This window comes from Nannospalax galili, unplaced genomic scaffold (assembly GCF_000622305.1).
Source record: "Nannospalax galili isolate Female #2095 unplaced genomic scaffold, S.galili_v1.0 scaffold972, whole genome shotgun sequence".
NCBI classification, from domain to species: domain Eukaryota; kingdom Metazoa; phylum Chordata; class Mammalia; order Rodentia; family Spalacidae; genus Nannospalax; species Nannospalax galili.
The window spans coordinates 486,237-500,450 of record NW_008330318.1 but is presented as its reverse complement, the minus strand read 5'-3'; positions in this window follow the sequence as shown (position 1 = coordinate 500,450).

Genomic DNA, 14,214 nt, shown 5'->3' with positions numbered 1-14,214 from the left:
TTGTAAAGAAACAACTGCTAGAGAGATTTGATTAATAAGACCCAAGGAGAAGGGCACAAGGCTAAGGGAAGCTACTAAAAGATCAACCATGAATAGATAAAGGCACTCATCTCCTCTGAGAATAGATCTAGTGACAACCAATTTTGTGTTAGCATGTGGTACATTGTATATTCCATCCCATATACTCTTCAATAAGGTGACAATACACTCACCAATTGAGAGGTGGAGTATAATTCTCCACCTTGTAATCTAACCTGACCTGACTGCTGAATTTAAAAAACAAAAAAACAAAACAAAACAAAAACATGCTATATGTGCTGGATAGCTTTAGTGTCAACTTGACACACCTGGGTTGAGGGAGTCTCAGTTGGGGAATTTCCTCCATAGGACTGGCCTGTGGCTATGTCTGTGGGGCATCTTCTTGATTGTTGAGTGATGTAGGAGAGCCCAGACCACTGTGGGTGGTGCCACCCCTGGGCAAGTGGGCCTGTGTTGCATAAGAAAGCAGGCTGAGCAAGGGCCAGGAGAGCAAGCCAGTAAGCAGCAATCCTCCATTGCCTGTGCTTCAGCTCCTGCCTCCAGGTTCCTGCCCTAAGTTCCTACTTTGTGCTCCCTGATGAACTGTGACCTGGGAGATGTAAGATAAAATAAACCATTTCCTCCCCAAGTTGGTATTGGTCAGAGTGTTTTGTCACAACAATGGAGAAACAAACTAGAACACCATAAAACTGACATTCTGGGACCTCCTTGTCATGAAATATTGTATTGGGGCACTCCCTTTCAGATCCAGTCACTATGCTGTGAAGAGCACAGGCCATATAGAGAAGTAAGATGCATGCATACTCTAAATAACAACCGGAGCCCAGCTCCAGACTTACAATTAGCATGAACTGCCAGTGATATGGGAGCGGCATCTTCTGTCCGACGATCTTCACTTATCTACAAGCCAGGGTGAGTGTCCCAAAGTCAGGCTATAATCAGGAGACCCAAATTGCGATATAACCAGTTGTGTAGAGTCTACAGGATTTTAAGATTAAAATAATTTTTGTTTTAAGTGACTAGATTTGGAGGGATTGTTTATACCCACCTAATGCTAACTGGAACATGAAAGTCTAGTGAGTTAAGAGAATACGTTCTTTTTTTTTTTTTGGTAAAGAAGAATGATAAATGATAGTTAATATCAGCAATGAAACATGTAGAAAAATTGCTAAATCACATTGAGAGAATGATGCATTTCATAAACCCTAAAGCTATCACAGTAGCAGGCTTCTTTGTGCTTTTTATCTAGTAGAGCTGGAGATCAGGAATTTCTCTAAAATTGGAGGTTGCCAATGCAGGTGCATACAGGGGAAAGGTCTTAGAGTTGATGGTGGTATCAAAAACCTGCACAGAGCTCATGAAAGCCATGTGGTTCTGTGTAGGAGGAACAGGTAGTAAGAGAGAAAAGGAGGTGTTGGGGCAGAGATGGTTCTAAAACTTTTATGAATTGGTAGTAGAACTAAGAAACCTAGAAAAATATAAGATTGTGATGAGTGAATGGGAATGAAAAAATGCATTTGCAGAAATGGAGAAAGTTCACAGGTGATCAGTTCTGGGAGGTTGAGAGAGATAAGAAATTGGTTGAGCGGAAACGATCTAGAGTCACAGTGGGTGTGGTCACACTGAAGCGGTCCAAATCCTGGTCCAAATCCTGGACCAAAGATTTAAATCAAAGATAAAAGTATGAACAATAGAACTGCCAAAAGAAACAGGGAAATTTTAAAAAATTATCCCAGAATAAGGAAAGTATAAAATATGACATAAAATACAGGTACCAAAACCAAAAGACTAATAAACTAAGCAAATGCAAATAAAGTTGTCCTATGCAGCAAATACCAAATGACAATTCAACAAACCAGAAAAACATATTGCCATTCATTTCAGTGGAGATCAACCTTCCTGATTTTATAAAGATTTCTGGCTGGAAAATAGGCAACAAAAATAAGAAAATAGGCAAAAGAGATGGCCATCAATTCAGAGAAAGGACATGCAGCGTTAAACATCTGAAAGGCTGCTCGGTCTCACTCAAAGCAGAAGAGCTATAAATTAAAAGTTGAATGAAATATTTTTCATTGTCAAATTGGCAATGATTGCATGTGTGTGTGTGTTGGAAATAGGACCTCACTATACGGCCTAGGTTGGTCTGGAATTTTCAGTTCTGACTCAGCTACCCAAGTATTGAGATGCTGGCATTCCAGGTATCTACCACTTGGACAGACCCAGAAATAGGCTTTTTCAAATATTGCTAATGAGGGTGTAAATGAGTGCACAGCATTCAGAGAATATTTTTAGTATCTACCAAAATTTTAAAAAGCAAATAACTTCTCTCACTCTTACTATTAGGAAGTGATGTCACAAAACACTTGCAATATAAAGGAGCATGTTGGTTAATTGCTATTTCTGGTAGCCTTGCTTCAGATAGTAGAAGATGAGAAAATGGGCTTAAAGTTTTTCTTAGCAGGAGATACATCCTATAAATCACTGAACAACCACTCAGAAATACTCTGCAGTGATTTGTTTTGCAATAGAAAATTTATATTGATAGAATTTCTAATTTGATAAGTTCTTTAAAATAGTTTGTTAAGAAAAATGAGAGATGGACTGGAGAGATGACTCAGTGGTTATGAGCACTGACTGCTCTTGCAGAGAACCTGGGTTCAATTTCCAGCATCCATATGGCAGCTAACAACCATTTGTAACTGCAGTTCCAAGAGATCCAACACCTTCTTCTGACCTCTGTGGACACTGCACAACATAAGTGTGCTTACACACATGCAGGCACTACCCTCATACACATAAAATTAAAATAATAAAATATTTTCAAAAAATCAAAAATGAGAGACACTCCAAATGCACATCTTTGTACAATTATAACCATCAAAATGTGAGAAAATTCAACAAAATATTTTTAATATTTTTATTGAGTTTTTGTGCATTCTACATAATAGATCTTAATCAAATTTAGATTCCCTTCCTCACTTCATTATTTAAACTGATTATAATACCTGCAAGCAAGTACCATCAAAACACATCATTGTAATATTTTAAATATTTGATTAAAAAGCATAGGCTGAAGATGACAATTATGATACATCCTCAACTTGCTCATATCAACTACAGCTCTGTAAGACACAAAGAATAAGAGAGCAATTTTAACTAGCTAATAGAATAATAAAGTTCCAAAATGAATACATTGCTAAGTAAGATTTGATATAGTCTCTTGTCAACTATACTGGAAAACTTATTTAAAATATTCATTTAACTGTATGATTCTTTTTATTTGAGTTATTCTGATTAAATTTTTTAAAATGAGGAAAAAAGTTTCAGAAGTAGATATAATGTCCTGCCATTTGTTTATCTTTGGAAAACAAAAAATACATATAAAAATGCATGCATGCAGACATATATGCATATGATTATATTTGCATAAAATGCCTCTGGAAGGATATGTAAAAACAGTGACAATAGCTGATTCCAAAGAAGAGCACTGGGAGACTGAAAACCACAGAGCAAGGTTCTTTTCATTTCATATTTTTTGGAGGAACCACTGGTCAGTGATTTGTGGAAATGACCAGATTCAAAGGCAGAGTAGTATATCGTAGACCTGGATACCATACAACCCCCAAAAGAGAGATCTTTGACAGGATTAAACAGTCAAGATTTGGAAATGACTTGGGTTTAATCCCTAGCACTGAAAAGGAAAATTGGAAGTCATGATGATGGTCTAGGCAACTATCACCTCCTGGCCCAGAAACACAGATGAAGGTAGACTGGTCAGCTTCCTTAGAGAAAACCATCTGAGAATCAATGATGATGTCAAAGAAAATGGTCTTCACTCAGATAAGAATAGTGAGTTCTATGAAGAAATTAAGGGTGTTGTAGAGAAAAGAATGTGATTTCCAGAGAGCAGTAGGAAGGATTGGGAGAGGAGTCAAGAGTGCAAGGCAATGAGATGACTGAGAAAAAAATCACGGAGAAGAATGAAGAAACTAAAACAGAGAGATGTCTAAGTATCCTTGACCAGAGGACTAGAGCCATGAGAGGAATCAGCAGCCACAAAAACTCTGTGGAGTATTTTCAGTGCCAGCTTCATCTCAGTCCCCAAGCAACCATTTGTTAGTACGTTGCCCATCTTTACATGCTGAGGTTGGTACTGGCTAGAACCCATGTGCTGTCAACTTTTGGGGCTATGGCATTTCTTCCATGGACCCTTAGCAAAATGTTTCCAATATAAGGAAGATTTAAAAAAGAAAAAGAAAAAACTACATCTATGCTGCCACAGAAGTCATATCTATGCAGAATTTACTATCTGCATGGAGGCCCTTTCTTCCAACCTTACCATCTATCTGAAATTTCATGTTTTGATTTATGTCATCACCACTCCTTATCACTCACTGTAACTGAGTGAATGTTTATGTCCATTCAACATGTCTAGGGTAATGGAGGTGGGGTCTTCAAGGAGGAAATTGGGTTATGGGCCCTCGTGAATGGGCTGATAGCCTTATAAAGAGAATCCACAAAGCTGCCTTGTCCCTTCTGCCATATGAGAACAATAGTAAAAAGCCAACCAACTGTGAACCAGAAAGTGGGCTCTCACCAGATCCTAAATCTGCCAGTACCTTGCTCTTGGACTTCCTGATCTCCAGAACTGTGAGACATACACTTGAGATGCTTAGCTTTTTCAATTTTATCAGTACAGAGCAGCCTGAACGAACTCAGATACTCACTGATATTGAAACTGCTTTTGCCTCTGGTTGTTCCCCTATCCATTCTCTGCCATCTCTTTTTTCCCCAATGCTGGGGATCAAATCCCAGGGCTTTGTACATGCCAGATAAGCTCTCTACCACTCAGCTATGGGCCCAACTCCCGTCATTAATTTTTTTAATCTTTCAAAGGCTCAAATGAAAAAGAAACTTTTTCTTGCTTGTTTATTTATGAAAAGACTTTGAAAACATCCTTAGAGTTTCTCAACCCTTTCTGCTTTTAAAAAGCATATCTAGGTCACATCTCCCAATTGATTTAATTGTTCCAAAATGGGGACAAGGAATAATATTATTTCAATTTCATCAAGCAATATCATTACAGTCATGGTTGTAAGTAGCTTTATCTCAGCACATTTGCTATAAAGGTGACAGAACTAAGGAAGATGGCCTAATATAAACATTCTAAATAGTGGAGGAAGAGTTGGAACCCAGGTCTCCTGGCTCATTATCGGTGTCATGTTGCTTTGATGTTGATTCGGTCTACTTTCTTGGCTTCGCTAGGTTCTTGACTCAAACTTGACAAAGATACCAAAACATGTCCAGAATAACATTCCCATGTCCCAACCTAGGCAATTACTTCTACTTCATTTATAAGCTGTTCTGCAGTGCTTGCAAAGTCATTTAATGGAGGCAGTTGGCACTCTTGTATATTTATGGTATCTAACTTCAGCACATTCAATCTTATTTCATCCTTCACTGTTCTGTGCCATGTCACCCAGGAAGGCTGTCACAAATCCTTTCTACGTTCACCTTACTCTGTACTCACTCCATCCAGCCTCAGCAGACTAAACCACCTGACATCAATGCTGCTTCTTTCCTAGCCTTCCTTCTGATTTAAATCACTTCTCTGTTTTACCCAAATCCATTTTTCATTTTGTTTTGTTCGAGACAGAGTCTCACTCTGCAACCCAGAGTGGCTTAGAACTTGTAACCTAGGCTGGCCTTGACCATGTGTCAGTCCTCCTGCCTCAGCCTCCTAAGTGCTAAGGGATTATAGGCTTGAGCCACCAGTCCAACTTTCAACTCTAATTTCTGCCTATTTGGGGATTTAACCCCTTTTTAGTTCTCCATCTCACATTCTAGCTGTCCTCTCTTACTTTTCCAGTTACTTCTTCTCTTCTGTCTTCAGTTGCAAATAGGATCTTTGTGGTCCTAAAAACAACCTTTCCCTTATAAGTGCCACCTTATGAAGTTATATAGGTACATGTCTTTCTTCCTTGCTGAATTTTTGCAGTGGATGTTTTACAAACACTGTTGAATTGTTCTACCTCCTGTCTGTAGTCTGACCTCCATCTTCCATCTACTTATTCTCCTATTTATATATTTTGGTTTAGTTGTGAAAAGAAGCATCTGTATTCATTGTTCTTTGTCAAAGGAATGTCTGCTTCCAAACATTTTCTCACTCTCCCTGCTCAATCTTTGAACTTTTTCAACACAGTCCAGTTCCCAAGGTATATAAGTCAGGGTTCTCTAAAGGAACAGAACAACATAACATAATAAGGGGTAGAAAGAGGAGAGAGGTCTAATAAACCCCTCAACTATCACAAATGAGACTTGTACATCAGAGTGTGATGCACAAAGGACACAACTGGCCAAGTAGAGTGTAGGATGGGACTCCTATATGGAATCTCACCCACCCATTTCTCAGGGACCAGTGCAGAAGAGGAGACAGAAGGACTGCAGGAGCCAGGGCAGGTTCATGAACACAGGGAGGTAGAGGTTTCCAGGCCACAGCAGACTTGCTCACGTAAGCTTATGGCAGCAGTGGCATTGAGCACAGGACCCATTGTCAGCTCAATTAAACAAGGGCCCAAAAGGGAGGTGAGAAATAGGTGGCAGGCTAGCACTAGATTAAGAACTATTTGAGACTGATTGCTGCTGGGTGAGGGAGAGTATGACTTACATATGACCACTGGATGGGCTGACTAGACTCCAGTGGACACATTTACACTGAAGGATATTTGGATACAAACACCCGAATGAACAGGACTCAGCATGTACGGCAGAGTGCATAGGGTTCAGTGGGGGGAATTGCGGGTGGCAGGGATGGGGTAGGGGGTCTGGATTTGAGTGGGAAATGTTATATGAAAATTTAAAAGCTCAATAAAAAAAAAGGAAAAAAAAAAAGAAGGTCCCTCACGAGTACCCAGCTGCTTTCATCTTAGTTGATTTCATATCCTGTCAAGTTAGCCATCACACCATGTTTGATGGCTTCGCTACAATGTGGCCATGGACCAGCAGCAGTGCTGTGACCTGGAAGCTTATAAGAAACACATAATCTCAGGCCTATCCAACCAATCTACAGTTTAATATCATGGTCAGATGATTCCAATACACATAAAGCTTGAGAAACATTGCTTGAAGGAGCTTCCATTGGCCATTTTTTTCTAATCCTTCTTAACCCTCTATTTTTACCCGTGCTGTCTACACTGATGGTCTTGTCCAAAATTCCAAATAAGCATTCTAAGCAAAAATCTCAGAACCCTTCCATTTGATAGTGAACTCCTCTGATCTTTACACCATGATCCCATCTTCAAAAAGCTTTTAAACATCTGTGGTTTTCTCATGGACAATGTATCACACCCAAATGAACCTTAACCTCTTCTAAAACTGTTCTTTCCTCTCCAGCTCAGTGAAGACTCTTAGGCACCTTTAATATTTTGTTGCTGTTGTTTTTGACATTATTTCTTTTTTTCTCTTCAGCTGACCTTCATATGATATAAAGCATATGATCTTGATTGGTTGTATTTTTAAATGTCTTTTGCATTTCTGTTAGATTAAAGATAGTAGATCAAATAGATGACTGATAAAGGTACATAGACATAGCTAATATATGTACATATTCATATATGTATATTTATGAAATATGAGCCATGTACTCCAAGAGCTTTACTAATATAATCTCATCTAAACTTGCCTTTGGGAGTTGGGGTTATAGCTCAAGCAATATCCTAGGCTAGAACCCAGCACCAAAAATTAAACAAACCAAACCTGCCTTTGTTAGACAACAGCATCTTACAATCACAGTCTCTTTTGGGGCTTTGATCCTTGCTTATCTGGCTCTGTCTTTTCCAAGATGCTCTGGTTTCAGGCTTCCTTCTACTTTGTCCCTAATCCAGAGCTATGCAGAACACCTATGATGAAAATCCTAACAGCTGTGTAGTGCCTTCAACTTTATAGAGTGCTTTGTTGGTCAGTTTTTGTCAATGTGACACAAACTAGAATCACCCAGGCAAAGGGTATTTGAGTTGAAGAATTGTTTCCATTGGATTGACTTGAGATCATGTCTGTGGGGCATTTCTTGATTGCTGGTTGATACAGGAAGGCCCAACCTACTGTAGGCAAGGTGGGCCTGGGCTATATAAGAAATGAATCTGAGCAAGTCAGGGAAAGAAAGTAGGTAACCAGCATTCCTCCACAGTTTCTGCTTCCAGTTCCTGCCTCTAGGTTTCTGCCTTGAGTTCCTGCCTTGGCTTCCTTTGATGATGCAAGCCACATAAGCCTTTTCTTCCCCAAACTGCTTTTGGTCATGGTGTTTATCACATCAACATAAAGCTAACTAGAACAAGCTAAGCAGAACAGTAAGCAAAATGAGACTCTAAGTACTTATGCAATTTGTTCAATACCAATAGCTGGTTCCTAGCATTTATCTTGTATAACTCTATCTTCCTAAAACACAGGTAGTCTCTTCTTAACAAAACAAAACAAACAAAAATAGCCTTCTAATTACCTACAGAATGATGCGACCTGCCCTTTCGGTTTTAACTCCTCCACATCCTATTCTACAATTACTCATCAACCCCAGAATGTACCAGTGCTTTCCCAACTCTGATTTTGTTCGCACACTCTCCAACACCTACAATGCTTTCCTCCCATCATCATCCAATAAAGCTGTACCTCTCACTCAAAGTCCTGATGAATGACTTGGCCCTGTGACATTCTTTCCTGACCAACTATGAAAAGTCTAATTGAAACATCAGTCCTTTCTTGTGCCAAATCGTTTAGAGCATAGTAAATAAAACTGTTTCTTATAGAAGTGCCTGAGTTGTATGATGTATGTACCTTGGGGCTTCAGTTCATATCAGTTCAATAAGAAGGACAACAGTTTCAAGCTCATTTTATGATAAAAATACCATGCATATAGCATATCTACAATGGTGATCCAACTGGGGAAGTCTCTAAAGCGGTGTTTTATTTCCAAGGAAGAAACAAACAATAATTGAGGAACATAATGGTGATATGTGATGTCTCGACTGATCACTTATTAAAGGCCCTCTGAGTGTTGAAGAATGATCCGCGTCTGATCTATTCAGTATATTGAAGGAAGTGTGTCAGAAAGAAAAAAATTGTGAACAAAGGACTAGAACAGAAGCTGCCATGTTACAGTATTAAAATTCCATATAACAAAAGCACACCAAGTAAAAGGTAAAAAAGAATGAGGTGAACTTGGAGAGGGAAACCAGGCACCTCATTAAACATGAAACAAATCTGATTGAGTTTGAAGTATAATGGGAAGTACTGAAATACTTTAAGCAAGCAACAAGTGTGGTTCAATTTTGTCCTTTCAAAAGCATGGCAGCCCAGCACTTGGGAGACTGTGGTGTAAAGACTATGTTTGAGAGCAGCTCGACCATAGAATGATATTGTTTCAATAACAAAAAGAATGAAAATTATATTAAGGAAGAAAAAGAAAGGGAGGAGCTGGAGAGATGACTCAGCAATTAAGAGCAGAGGTCCTGGGTTCCTTTCCCAGCATTCACATGGCAGCTAAGAACCATCTGTAATTCTGGTTCCAGGGGAACCTGATGCCCTCTTCTGACCTCCGTGGGCATTACACAGTATAGATGCACTTACATACATGCAGACAATACACTCATACACATAAAATAAAAACAATAAATATTAAAATTTCTCAGGAGCTGGAGCGATGGCTCAGCAGTTAAGAGCACTGGCTGCTCTTGTAGATGACCCAGGTTCGAATCCCAGCACCCACATGGTGGCTAACTACCGTAACTTCAGTTCTAGGGGATCTGACACCCTCTTCTGTCCTCTGTGGGTACTGCATGACATAGGTGCACTTACATACATGCAGGCATAAGACTCATAAGTAAATAAATAAATAACTAAAATAAAATAAAAATATTAAAATTTCTTTTTAAAAGAAAAAATGGAGAAAGGAACACTGATGTCTGTAAAAATGAAATAACTATACTCAGCACATGAGTAAGTAAACAATTTATAAGGAAATTATATTCTAAAGTATCAAAAAAAATAGAACACATCCCAGATGCTCTTTTTACAATATGACATCCACATTTTACTACTGATTGCTGGTCTAAGTCTCCTTCCCGTGAACTGCAGTGAGGTGATGACTACAGCACTAGTGGTAACATGTGACTTCCCAGAATCATCCACTGCCTTGTCAGGAAGTCAAACAGCTACAAGAGGAGAACTGCGTGGAGGCATTGCAGACACTGCCCCAGCACAGGCACCCGCTATCTCACAAAATTAACTCCTAGATGTTTAGTACAACTTTAAATGATTCTAGCTGACACCCTGAAATGAAGCACCCCAGCTGAGGCAGAGTGCTGATCTCTGCTAAGATGCAGACTTACGAGCAAACTAAATGTCATGATTTAAAGTCATTACATTTCGGGGTGCATTGGATAGATGAAACAGTAAGTGTCAGAATGGATATGTCTGCTGATTGCCTACACAAGAGCCTCTCTCCCTTTCCTTTCAATCTCCAACTTTCTTCGGAACAACAAAACTTCCAGTCACACACACAAAAAAAAGGCATTCCCCAGATAGTTTGCAGCTAGTAGTTGGCATGTGAATCATTTCTGGCTAATGAAATATAAATGCATATTTATTGGTCAGGGCTTCCAGGAAAGCTCAATTAGTATTTTTCCTTTGATTCACCTTTCTCATCTTACTGCCCACATGTGGAATGTGTCTGGAGAGACCTTGCATGGATGACGGTAAAGATCCGGCTTCATGAGTGTAACCAGTGTAGTCACATAGGACCCTGCAGTGTGGCTTGATGGTCTACTCTCACAATCTTGGAATTCTTGTTTATTATTTGATTTATATTCTGTGTGTGTGTGTGTGTGTGTGTGTGTGTGTATCCACATCTCCATCCCTAAAGAACTCCCTTTCTTTTTTTAAATCAGTGTGGCAGAAGTTAGTGTTGAAGATACCCATTCTTTAGCAGTTAGTCTTGCTTTCCTAGATTAGACAGAACTGTTATTGTTTCCTTTGTTAGATTACAATAATCAGCATGGGAGCCAAGACACCGCTCATCTCCTTGCAGCTTTAATATTGCTTATAATCACATGAGTCTTCTAAATCTAGGACTCTCCTCTCAAGGAATTTACCACCTACTAGGGGCCTCAGAAACATAAGGAATATTTCCATGTAATGCATTAATTAAAATGACATAGCTAACACAGCCTTTAGGGAGAGTAGGTGAAGGAAATCAGTCAACAAGCATTTGATAAGTGTAGATATTGAACAATAATTAACTGACCCTTCAGATTTGCTATCAGACCGAGGAGTGGGTTTTCCATCAGCCTTCGTATTTCTTCGTAGCTAGTTTAGGAAACCAAACCTATGTACCTCTCCCGCTCCCACAAGTTTGGTGACAGTATGTGTTCTTGTTTCATTGTTTTCTTCTGAATTCATGATTTTGAAAAAACTATATCCATAGAGACAAAGAGGCAAATGTTCTGTGATATTGACAATAGATACTAGCCCTCTGTCAGATGATCCTTTGAAGTGTGTGTGATATAGATGTCCCATTTAGGGCTGAGGACTCCACAGTATCTTATTCTCTATATAATGACCAGTTGTGGATCTCTGTGTTAATTGTCATCCACTGCTAAAAGAGGTTTCTCTGATGAGGGTTAAGAGCTGCACTAATCTATGGGTATAAGGATAAATCATGGGGCTGGAGAGATGGCTCAGCGGTTAAGAACACTGGATGTTCTTGCAGAAGACCCGGGTTCGAATCCCAGCACCCACATGGCAACTAACAACTGTCCGTAACTCCAGTCCCAGGGGATCCAACAGCCTCTTCTGATCTCCACAGGCATTGTACGACACAGGTGCACTTACCTACATGCAGGCAATACACACATACACATATAATAAAAATAAATAAAAATTTTCAAATAGTGAAAAAAAAGGATAAATCATTAGACGTCAGTCTATTTAGCAGAATAAGAGTAGTAGGCTCCCCACTAGGGCTTATGTCCTATTTAGCCACAACTTCTTACCCCCAGCAATGCTACCAGACACTTAGTTCTATCTTGTGGAGTGAACCCTAAATCCAAGCAGAAAGTGATGGCTACTCCCATAATATTTGTGCTTTTATTGCACCAGTGAGCATATCCTGCCAGGTTACTTGTTACTGTAGCTTTCAGAGTTCACAGCTGGGTGAAACTGATGATTATTTTTCTCTTCTGGCAGCATGCATAGCACCTTGCAGCACTATCAAAGCTAGCCAGTAGGGACAAAGCTTCTGGGTCTGTACAAGCTTGATTTCACCATATTCCATGATTCAAATATGTGGTGTTTGCCATATTCCATGATTCAAGTATGTGGTGTCTTCAGGAATAGAGTCTCGCCATCAAGTTCTGGAGGGTACTCAAGAGCAATAGAAATAACCTGTAATGTTTTGGGGAGTCTATGGGACCCCAGTGACCAACAGCTTCAAAAGAAATAACATATTCCTGGCATTGGGTTTTTTACTTGATAGGTTACAAGTGTCTATGATGTTCCCCCTATTGTTCCTCCATTATAGGGTTCCTCATATATATATATGTATATAATATATATGGAAGCTTCTACAAAGGTAGGTTTCCACATGACTTTCTCAAGGGTCTTTAGTGTTATCCTTTTCTACAGTCCCTCCTCGACCCTTCCCTCCCATTCCCCACCCTACCCAATCCTTCCTGCTCCATCATCCCCCATTCTCCCTTCACACCACCTGCAGTCCATCGTTCTCCCTTGAAAGCTCCTCCTCATGGCTCCCTATCAGTTTCCTGACCTCTACGGATTTTCTGATTGAGGCACACTTATCTAAAGATTAAAAGTTGCATCCACATATAAGAGAGGACATGCAACATTTCTCTTTCTGAGTCTGGGTTACCTAACTCATAATGAGTTTCCAGTTCTAGACACTTACCTCCGAATTTCATAATTTCATATTTTAACAGCTGAATAATATCCCACAAATATACCACATTTTGTTGATCCATTTATCACTTAACTTGAATTTCCTTGATAGTTAAGATATTGAACATTTTGTAAAATATTTCTCAGCCATTTGTATTTCTTCTTTTGAGACCTCCCTATTTAGTTCTATGCCCCAATTTTCATTGGTTTTGTTTTCTTGATGTTTAGTTGTTTTAGTTATCTGTATATTCTAGATACTAGCCCTCTGTCAGATGTACAGCTGGTAAATATTTCTTTCCCAATTTTGTAGAATACCTCTAATTTAAAATAGTCCTTGTGTCACAAGGTATTCTGAGGAGAAATAAGTGGGGAAATATGAAATGTTTATTCTTTTCATGTGATGAATAAATGTTAGTACAGGGAACTGCCCCTGATTCTAGCCACTCAAACTATTCTCTGCAAGTTTGGCAACCATCTCTCTGTTTCTTTTTGGGCCTGTAGTGTCCTTACCTTTCTCATACCAAATGGTTTTGTGGGCTCTGGACACAGTCCTGAGCCAGTTAATCCACCACACTCTCCAGGCCAGACCAATGTATTTCAGGATATACAAGCTGACCCTAACTTGGGCCAAGGTGAGTCACCAAGACTGATGAGACTTCCAAGAGAGGAATAGGCATTCTTTTCTGGTGGTCTTCAGACTAAGAATACATTAGGTCTGGAGATGCTGCTGCTATCAAAGAGTAGAAGTTGTCTTTGGACAGTGCTAGACAGAAGGAGAAGAACAAAGTCTACAAAAGAGAAATTGAGCCTAAAGGCACCACCCCATCCCTATGACTGACTTTTAGCTACATGGTCAAATAAGCTTCCTTTTTTTTAAGGCAGTATGGGTTATTTCTATCCAGAACAGAAGAGTTCTGACTCAGTTATTTTTATTGATTTAAGTTTTATAATTTATATCAAAATTGAAGAAAGTAGGCCAGTGAGATGGTATAGTAAAGGCACTTGACATCAAGCTTGATGACCTGAGTTCAATCCTTACCACCCACATGAGGGAAGGAGGGAACAAGAACAGACTCCCACAAGTTGTCCTCTGATGTCTACATGTATGCCATGGCAAGCACATGGATGCCCCCCCGCCACATATATAAAATAAGTAAATGTAAAAAATTAAAGCAAATGAAAGAAACTGAGATATTTTTTAATTATCCATAATTACACAAACCTGACAACTAG